Consider the following 10,976-nt stretch of genomic DNA (forward strand, 5'->3'; position numbering starts at 1 on the left):
GATAGGGGTTTTATAGGATTTGGGTACGTAGTGGAAAATTACAGTTAAAGGGGATTATTCTCTTGCAGGAAGGGGCAGGGGTCACAAGGTGCTTGGAGGGGAGCTCCAGAGACTTATTGTCCAGGAGAAGGAATGTCACAAGATAATGTCATCAGTTAAGACACAAACTGGCCATTTTCACTTCTTTTGTTGTTCTACAATTGCCTCAGACCATCTGGATGTATACATGCGGGCCTGAGCTCAGAGACCTGACATGCACATGTATCCCAGAACTTAAAGTAAGATAAAAATAAATTTAAAAAAAAAAGAAAGAAAAGGGCTACCTGGGGACAGGCATGTCCACCATGGAAGCTCCATCTTCCTTTTTTGTTAGCAAGTACACAGTAAGAAAGAAATGGACAACATGGTGTAGCTCAGGCTGAAAACCCACCTGCATAATAAAAGACTGGGGTGGGGGCTGCCAGAAATTCACACCCTATGCAAATGGAATACCTGGTCTTAACCAGCTTTTCACACCCTATGTAGAGCAGATACTGCCTCCACACCAGCTAATCTATAAAACTCCCTGCATTTCACCATGGACCAGCGACCATTTTTCTGGGACCCCTCTCTGTAACAGACAGCTAGTCTCTTTCTTTCACCTATTAAACTTCCACTCTCAACCTCACTCTTTGTGTGTCTGTGTCCTTGTTCTCCATGGCTGTGAGACAACGAACCTCAGGTGTCACCCCAGAAACAAGGCCATTTCACAACTTCATCTTCTATAGGAGCTGGGTAAAATAAGGCTGAGACTTACTGGGCTACATTCCCAAGAGGTTAGGTGTTTGTAGTCACAGGATGAGATAGGAGGCCAGCATAAGACACAGGTCATAAAGATCTTGCTGATAAAATGAAATGTGGTAAAGAAGCCGGCCAAAACCAAGATGGTGGGTGACAAGACTGACCTCTGGTTGTCCTGACTACTCTAATTATAACACATTAGCATGCTAAAAGACACTCCCACCAGCACCATTACGGTTTACAAATGCCATGGCAATGTCCAGAAGTTATCCTATATGGTCTGAAAAGAGGAAGAACCCTCAGTTCCAGGAAATCCCTGCCCCTTTCCTGGAATACTCATGAATAATCCACCCCTTGCTTAGCATATAATCAAAGAGTAACTATAAGTATACTCAACTGAGGAGCCCATGCCACTGCTGTGCCTATGGAGTAGTTACTGTTTACTCCCTTACTTTCTTAAAAAACTTACTTTCACTTTACTGTATGGACTTGCCCAAATTTGTTCTTGCGCGAGGTCCAAGAACCTACTCTTCGGATCTGGATCAGGATCCCTTTCTGGTAACAGAACCATATACATCTATCACCTTTGCCATATTCTACCTTGGGGCCAACTCAGAGTCTGTTCCACACAATGGGAAAAGCCCACAGCCCAGAGCTGGACACCTAATGACCACTCACTAAACAGTAGCTGGAATACATTTTACACCTTTGAAACAGCCTCACTGTCTGGGGTAATACTCGAGGTTCGTTGTCTCATGGCCACAGAAGTCAAGGACGCAGACACACAAAGAGCGAGGTTGAGAATGGAAGTTTAATAGGCAAAAGAAAGAGACTAGCCTCTGCTACAGAGAGGGATCCCAGAAAAATGGGTTGCTGGTCCATGGTGAAATGTAGGAGGTTTTTTAGATTAGCTGGTGGGGAGGCACTGTCTGATCTACATAGGGCATAAACAAATGGTTAGAACAAGGTGTGCTATTTGCATAGGGAGTGAATTTCTGGCAGCCCCCACCCCAATCTTTTATTATGCAGGTGGGTTCTCTGCCTGAGCTGAGCCATGTTGCCAATTTCTTTCTTACTGTACACGTGCTAACAAAAAAGGGAAGATAGAGCTTCCATGGTGAACATGCCTGCCCCCCAAGGAGTCCATTTATTTATTATTTATTTATTTATTTATTTATACAGAGTTTTGTTCTTGCCGCCCAGGCTGGAGTGCAATGGTGTGATCTCGGCTCACTGCAACCTCTGCCTCCCGGGTTCAAGTGATTCTTCTGCCTCAGCCTCCTGAGTAGCTGGGATTACAGCTGCCAGCATTCCCTATGCAAGCTTCCAGCTTGCTTATCCATGTTTGTAGCTCGATTTTTCAGGCTGTTCTTTGTTAGAAAAAAAAAAAAAAGATTTCTTGGGCTGTTTTTTGTTATAAGGGAAGCCCTATGGAGGACTCTTTTACCCCCACTATCTGCCTAAATAATTTCTTTCTACCTCCTGTATCACCTTCATGGTGGAAAAATTGAGAAATTCAGATTAATTAAAAAGATAAATTGCAAACCTCCATAATCACACTGTGGAGAGCTATTTAATTCCAGTTAACATTTTGCTAACTGGCATATTCTTCTAGTCTTCTCTCTTCACATATTTATATGCACACTTTATTATTTTACAAAAGAATCCCCTTCACATCTCTGGGTCTCATGTTCCCCATCTGTAAAATGGACACAACCACACCCAACTCACAGCCCCATTCTGAAGATAAAATAGGACGTGCCTGCTGGCATTGCTGCTTTTTAAAATACTTAACCTCTTTTAACTCTATAGTGTGAAACCATTCCACCCATCAAATATTTAACAACTGGACCATCACCGCTACACAATGTGTAGAACCCCATTGTCCGGGTGGATTAAGCAGGTCGTGTTAACCATCCCCACTTTTGGGGATACATGCCACCATGCCTGGCTAATGTAGGGTCCAGCCCCACAGCATCAGTGAGTTTTTCTCCCCGTGTGTGGAGACGAGAGATTGTAGAAATAAAGACACAAGACAAAGAGATAAAAGAAAAGAGAGCTGGGCCCGGGGGACCACTACCACCAAGACGTGGAGACCAGTAGTGGCCCCGAATGCCAGGCTACGCTGATATTTATTGGATACAAGACAAAGGGGCAGGGTAAGCAGTGTTAGCCATCTCCAATGATAGGTAAGGTCACGTGGGTCACATGTCCACTGGACAGGGGCCCCTTCCTTGCCTGGCAGCCAAGGCAGAGAGAGAGAGGAGAGAGACCATTATTTCTGCATATCAGAGACTTTTAGTACTTTCACTGATTTTGCTACTGTTATCTAAAAGGCAGAGCCAGGTGTACAGGATGGAACATGAAAGTGGACCAGGAGCATGACCACTGAAGCGCAGCATCACAGGGAGATGGTTAGGCCTCCGGATAACTGCGGGCAGGCCTGACTGATGTCAGGTCTTCCAGAAGAGGTGGAGGAGTAGAGTCTTCTCTGAACTGAATAGAGTCTGCTCAGTTGTGGGTGTTTTTCCTTGACACTGATGCTACCGCTAGACCACGGTCTGCTTGGCAACGGGCATCTTCCCAGACGCTGGTGTTACCACTAGACCAAGGAGCCCTCTGGTGGCCCTGTCCAGGCATAACAGATGGCTCACACTCTTGTCTTCTGGTCACTTCTCACAATGTCCCCTCAGTTCCTATCTCCATATGGCCTGGGTTTTCCTCGGTTATGATTGTAGAGCGAGGATTATTATAATACTGGAATAAAGAGTAATTGCTACAAACTAATGATTAATGATATTCATATGTAATCATATCTATGATCTATATCTTGTATAACTATTCTTATTTTGTATATTTTATTATACTGGAACAGTTCACGCCCTCGGTCTCTTGTCTCGGCACCTGGGTGGCTTGCCTCCCACAGCTAATTTTTGTATTTTTAGTAGAGACAGGGTTTCACCATGTTGGCCAGGCTGGTCTCGAACTCCTGGCTTCAAGTGATGTGCCTGCCTCAGCCTCCCAAAGTGCTGGAATTACAAGCATGAGCCACTGTGCCCGGCCTCAAAAATTCTTTTAAAATAGGCTGAGTGTGGTGGCACACACCTGTGGTCATGGGAGGCTGAGGTAAGAGTATCTCTTGAGCCCAGGAATTTGAGGTTACAATGAGATGATTGCTCCACTGCACTCCAACCTGGGTGACAGAGCAACACTATGTCAAATAAATAAATAAATAAATAAAACAAAAAAAAAACTTAGCGAGCACTCCTGCCAGTTGGAACTCAGCTGATCCTTCATAGTTGAACGTTGAATGAATGAATGAATTAATTAATTAATTAAGCCAGGCACTGTGCTGGGTGCTGGAGATGTGGCAGGGTGCAGGACCAAGTCCCTGCCCTTGAGGAGCTGACATCCAGCCGGGAGACAGCCAATGAACAAGGCAAATGGGCAAATTACAGGGTCTGTCTGAGGATGGTCGATGCTATGGAGAAGGCAGGAACGGGGAAGGGAGATGAGAAATGTTAGAATGCTAGGAGGTTGGGGAGGGGTTCTCTGAGGAGGAGATGCTTGAGCAGACCTGGAGGAGGTGAGGGAAGAAGCCAGGGCAGATCTGGGAGAGGACCGTCTAGACGGAGGGAGGGCGTCCCAGGGCAGAGGTCCACCTGGAGCTGGAGGGTAGCCTGGCTGTGTGAGGAACAGGGAGTAGAGGGTGTAGCTGGAGGAAAGTGAGTGAGGGGAGAGGGTAAAAGGAGAGGGCGGAGAACTGCAGGGCGAGAGGGGGTGAGTGTGGATTATATAGTCACTGTGGACTTTGGCTTTGACTCAGCCTGAGACTGGAGGCTTTGAGCAAAGAAGGGGCGAGATATGATTTAGGCTGTTTGTTTGTTTGAATGTTTTTGAGATAGTGTCTCACCCTGTCACCCAGGCTGGAGTGTAGTGGCAGGATCGCAGTATCATGGCTCAAGCAGCTTCAACCTCCTAGACTCAGGTGATCCTCCCACCTCAGCCTCCCAGGTGCGTGCCTGTAGAAAATATTTGCAAATCATATTTCTTCTTTCTTTCTTTCTTTCTCTTTCTTTCTTTCTTTCTTTCTTTCTTTCTTTCTTTCTTTCCTTCCTTCCTTTCTTTCTTTCTCTCTCTCTTTCTCTGTCTTTTTTCTTTCTTTCCTTCTTTCGATCTCTCTCTTTCACTCTTTCTTTCTTTCTTTCTTTCCTTCCTTCCTTCCTTCCTTCCTTCCTTCCTTCCCTCTTTCCTTCTTTCCTTTTCTTTTGAGAAAGGGTCTTGCTCTGTCACCCAGGCTGGAGGGCAGTGGTGCAATCATAGCTCACTACAGCCTTAAACTCCTGGGCTCAAACAATCCTCCCACCTTAGCCTCCCAAGTAGCTGGGACGACAGGTGTGTGCCACCCCATGCCTGGCTAATTTTTAGATTTTTGTGGAGATGAGATCTCACTACATTGCTCAGGCTGGTCTCAAACTCCTGGGCTCAAGCAATTCTCCCAACTCAGCCTCACAAAGTGCTGGGATTACAGATGTGAGTCACCATGCCCAGCTGCAAATCATATTTCTGATAAGAGATTGATATCCAGAATATATAGAAAACTTCCAGAACGCAACAATTTAAAAAAAACACAAATTTTTTAATGGGCAAAAAGAACTTGCATAGACATTTCTCCAAAGAACATAATAAATGGCCAATAAGCACATGACAAGATACTCAACCATCACTAATCATTACAGGAAGACACATCTAAACTACAATGAGATATTGCCTCGCAGCTATTAGAATGGCCACTATCACAAAAACAGAAAATAACAAGAATTGGCGAGGATATGGAGCAATTGGAAACCTTGTGTGCTGTTGGTGGGAACGTAACCTAGTATGGCTGTTGTGGAAGACAGTATGGTGGCTCCTCAAAAAATTAAAAATAGAGGTTGGGTGTGGTGGCTCATGCCTCTAATCCCAGCACTTTGGGAGGCACTTTGAGAGAGAGAGGGACACTGAGAGGTCCCTGAGGGGATTTGAGCCTCTGGTTCTGGGTGTCTCTATGCTCTCCTGTCTTGGAACTCATTTATAACAACTTTCCCTTTGTGTGTAAACTGCCTCAAGTTGGACTCCTGCCATCTAGACCCAAAAGACCCTTAAGAGTTACACCTGCCCTGACAGGATGCATCCTGCACTCCTCCTCCCAGAGAGAGCATTCTGTTAAGACTAGCTTCAGCTACAAGTAACAGAAAACCCCAAAATCAAATGTCCTCAACAAGATGGAAGTTTCTCTTTGACATAAATGGAGTCTGGAGATAGAGAGTTCGGGGCAAGTGTGGCAGTTTCATAATCCTGGGGACGCAGCCCCCTTCAATTATTATTGGTCTGTCATCTTCAGTACGTAACTTGGGGTCCAAGATGGCTGCCAGAGCTCCAGCCATCATATCCACAATCTGGTCAGTAGTGAAAGGATTAGGAACAAAAGTTGTCCTTAAGGCCAGTCCTGGCAGCCTCATATAACACTTCCACTTCTATCTGTTGGCCAAAATTCAGCCACATGGCCACACTTAGCTCCAGGGAACCTAGAGAACATATTTTTTGCTGAACTCCCATGCATCCATTTAAAAATCAGGGTATGCATTACCAAGGACGTAGAGGACATAGACATCAGAAGCATCTCTTCTGAAACCTTATTCCTTCTGCAGAGATGGTGGGCATCCTAAACCTTCAGCCCCTGAGGGTCTCTAAACTGAAAAGTTTCCTGACAGACATTTGGAGAACTGATTCCACCAAAAACTACCCACAGTGGGCCAGTGGATGTCACTCACCTGGAGCAGATGGCGACCTGGGAAACAGGCCCAAGGCCAAGCAGCCATTCATCTCCTCTTGGAGCCCAGCCAGAATAAACTCTTGATAAGAATCCTAGCCCCAGCCAAGACCAGGTCCCTGCCCTGCCCAGCTGGGAGCCAACGTGAATCAACAATTCACTCTTCCCGTGTGGCAACCACAGGGAGTGTTTACCTGGTGATCTTCGGGAACTGTAAATGGGGTGGGTTCTGATCTTCTTCACCTCCCCAACCCAGAGATGAAAGATCCAGTCTTGCACCCCCATCTAGATGAGCCCTCATCCCACCCCTGTCCTCACCCAAAATACATGCCTCCACCACCAGGGGACGCCATTCACACAGAGCACAATAAATGGCTCCCATCAAGGTGGGCAAGGCAGTGGTCCTGATTCTGGTCCACAGCCAACTGGGATGAGAAGGGGGTGTAAGAACTAGCTTGAGTGGGGTATCGCCCCTGTATCCACTTCCAGAGAAGGGCAGGGCAAGGTGGAGCAGGATGAGATAGAACAATAATAATAGTACTATATATCATTCACATAAGATAGATTACTCTTGTTACAGCCCAAATGACAGAGTCATAGACAAGCAACAGGAAGAATTTGGTGGCAAATGGAGGACAGTCTAGGAGAAGAGCAGAGGGCAGCCTGGCCCAGATAGCACATAACTATTCTCTCAGGCATACCTGTTAGGGTCCTGACCAGCTCTCTAGATGAGTGGGAATTGGGAGTTGGGAGCAGAAACCTTTGGGTATTCTTTGGACAGTTGGAGAAAAGGGAAAGAAGAATGGGCATGAGACCAGGTTCTGGCCAATGCCAAGTGACAGGAAGTCTGCTGGGGGCTGATGGGAGAGATTTTATTGGATCTTGAAGAGAACTAGGAGCAGCAATTCCCCTTTTGTGTCTATGGATGTGGCTGGCCACCATCTTGGACTGGGAGGGAAGTCACCATGAGAGGACAACCTGCTGAGGCTGGGGTAGGAAGATGAAGAACCTGGATCCTTGGTGTTATTACTGAGCCACTGTATCGACCAACATGGGAACTGCCCTTTCATTGGAATCCCTGCTACATAGGATAATACATGTCAGTGTTTTAAACCACTTTGAATTGAGTTATCAATTTTGTATGGCCAAAAGCATCCAAAAGTCATATTTGAGGGGCTGGTTTTCTCGTTGAAACATAGCCCAGTCTCATTTAAGCATAGGATGGGATGAGGAACAGGAACACAGGAGGCAGGGAGGAATGTCCCTGAAAATGTTTGTTAATGTGGGGTCGACACCAAGAGGCAGAGGGGAAACTCAAGTAAAACTTGAAGACTGCAAGTTGTCACCATTGTAGACGTCTCAGCTTTGCAAGAAGTCAAGAGTTTTCCAAATGCCACTCTTCAAGAGACAATTGGGCAGATGTGGATATTATTCCAAGAGATGGGAAAACCTAATGTCATCATTAACCTTTGAATGAGATACAGCTGAAAGTGACAGGTTCTTCAGTCCAAATGACTGGCCCAGATTCTCAGGCATCCTAGCACAACACAACCAAAGTTTGCACTCTTCTTTCCTGCTTTGTTTATTTATCTTGGGGATGCAAAACGCTGCATGCATCATCTTCTATTTATTAGTAATCCTGGTACTCCTATTTCCTTTCCCATATTGTTACATTTTTACTGTATTAGAGCCGCTTCTTTGTTCTCCTCTCAGGACTAAAAAATGTGATTGCAAGAGTTTGCCTTGAAACTCTAGGCTGTTGTAACTCCTGGAAATAAAAAATCTCAGCAGCCTAAAGAAGAGAAAATCATTCTCTCTTCTGCAACTATAGAAAAGCAGATGCTCTTTCCCTCATAAAACCTTCCTTGTAAATGTGGTTCTCACAAAGGAGTCCTATAAGACACCCAGACTTCAGAGACTGCTGTTGCTGCATCCTGCGAGAGCCACCTCTAACTTCCCAAAGCTGGGCTGATTGTCTTCATTTATAATTTGTTATTCCTGGTAATGACACTCCTTTTTCCTAAAAAGTACAAAGAATTATGAGTTTTCATTGGCCATTCTCCCTTCCTCCACCCTCATAGAACTAAAAAGACCACCCAGGACTCTGCTAGATATTTTTATTAAAACATAAAGATAATGTAACAGTCTTCTCTCATTTAAACGAATATTTTCCTTTATGCTGATATATGGACGGTGGCTGAAAACAGCAAGATGAGAAAATTGCTTTCATTTGGAATGCTATTGCACTTGTGTTTCCCAAGATATTTCAGGGGTCAGTCTGTTGTTAGGACATTCTTGTGCTTCTAATTTGATTGAAGATTGAATTAACTCAAATTCTTTTTTGTTTGTTTTTTACTTTTTAAATTTTTTTTTAAAGACGGGGTCTCACTCTGCCTCCTGGGACTGGCTGGGACTGGAGTGCAGTGACAGGGATCATAACTCACTGCAGCCTCGGACTCATGGGCTCAAGCAATCCTCCCACCTCAGCCTCCTGAGTATCTGGGACTACAGGCATGCACCATACCCAGCTAACTTTTTTTTAAATAGATGAAGTCTCACTGTGTTGCCCAGGCTGATCAGGAACTCCTGGTCTCAGGCAATCCTCCCACCTTGGCCTCCCAAAGCACTGGGATTACAGATGTGAGACCCTGCACCTGGCCTAATTCAATTTCTCAGAAGGCGAAGGGAACAGATCCATCCCTGGGACAGACATCTGAGTGTCCTCTGATGGAAAAGAGAAAGGACTCTGACTCCATTAGGCCCCCACGATGACCTGAAGCTGCAAAACTGACCCATCAGAGGAGCTGTTGTCTCCACCATCACAGGCAGGTGGGGAATCAAAAAGCTGCTGTTTTGCTACTACTGGAATTGTCAGCTCCAGACCTATGCGGGGCTTGCTGAATTCACACAGGCAAGAGCCTCTCAAAACACACAAAGCTAGTCACTGGTGGTGATACAGGAGATAGAAATGATTTAGGCAGATAGTAAGGGCAACAGAGTCCTTGGTGGAATTTCTCTTTTAACAAAAACCAGCCCCAAAATCATTTCTTTTCTAAACAAAGAGCAGCCTGAAAAATCGAGCTGCAGAAATAGATAAGCAAGCTGGAAGCTTGCATGGGTGAATGCCGGCAGCTGTGCCAATAGAAAAGGGCTACCTGGAAGCCAGGTATGTTCAACATGGAGGCTCCATCTTTCCTTTCCTTTGTTACCACATGTGCGGTTAAAAAAAAAAAAAAAAAAAAAAAAAAGGCAGGCACATGGCACTGGCAAGGTAGACAACCTATCCACATAATGAAGCTGGGTGGGGCAGCCAGCTTCTTTGCGCACTATGCAAACGGCACGCTTAGTCCTAACCAGTTCATCATGTGCTATGCAAATGGCACACCTGGTCTGACCAATCTTTCGTGCCCTATGTAAATCAGACACTGCCTCCTCAACTTCATCTATAAAACCTTCTGCATTTCACTGCCGAAGTGGCAACTTATTTTCTCCAGGACCCCTCTCTGCGCAGAGAGCTCTTCTCTTTCTTTCTTTTTTTTTTTTTTTTTTTTTTTTTTTTTTTTTTTTTTTTTTGAGACGGAGTCTCGCTGTGTCACCCAGGCTGGAGTGCAGTGGCGCGATCTCGGCTCACTGCAAGCTCCGCCTCCCGGGTTTACTGCCATTCTCCTGCCTCAGCCTCCGAGTAGCTGGGACTACAGGCGCCCGCCACCACGCCCGGCTAGTTTTTTGTATTTTTAGTAGAGACGGGGTTTCACCATGTTAGCCAGGATGGTCTCGATCTCCTGACTTCGTGATCCACCCGCCTCGGCCTCCCAAAGTACTGGGATTACAGGCTTGAGCCACCGCGCCCGGCCTTCTTTCTTTCACCTACTAAATTTCCCCTCTTTATCTCACTCTGGCGGTCCATGTCTTAGTTTTCTGTGACTGTGAGACAACGAATCTCGGATATTTACCCCAGACAATGACACTGCTTCAGTGGTATCTCAAAAATATATATATAAACCGGGTGCAGTGGCTTACGCTTGTAATCCCAACACTTTGGGAGGCCAAGGTAGGCAGATCATGTGAGGTCAGGAGTTCGAGACCAGCCTGGCCAAAATGGCAAAACCCCATCTCCACTAAAAATATAAAAAATTAGCCAGACGTGGTGGTGGGTGCCTGTAATCCCAGCTACACAGGAGGCTGAGGCAGGAGAATTGCTTGAACCTGGGATGCAGAGGTTGCAGTGAGCCAAGATCGCAATCACGCCACTGCACTCCAGCCTGGGCAAGAGAGTGAGACTCTGTCACAAAAGAAAAAAAAAAGAACCTTGGTCTCCACAACAACTTATCTTATCCCAGACACTCCTTTCTATTGATTCCAGGTCTTGAGATGATAACTTAAC

This window comes from Macaca fascicularis, chromosome 19, assembly GCF_037993035.2.
Source record: "Macaca fascicularis isolate 582-1 chromosome 19, T2T-MFA8v1.1".
In the NCBI taxonomy this organism is placed as follows: domain Eukaryota; kingdom Metazoa; phylum Chordata; class Mammalia; order Primates; family Cercopithecidae; genus Macaca; species Macaca fascicularis.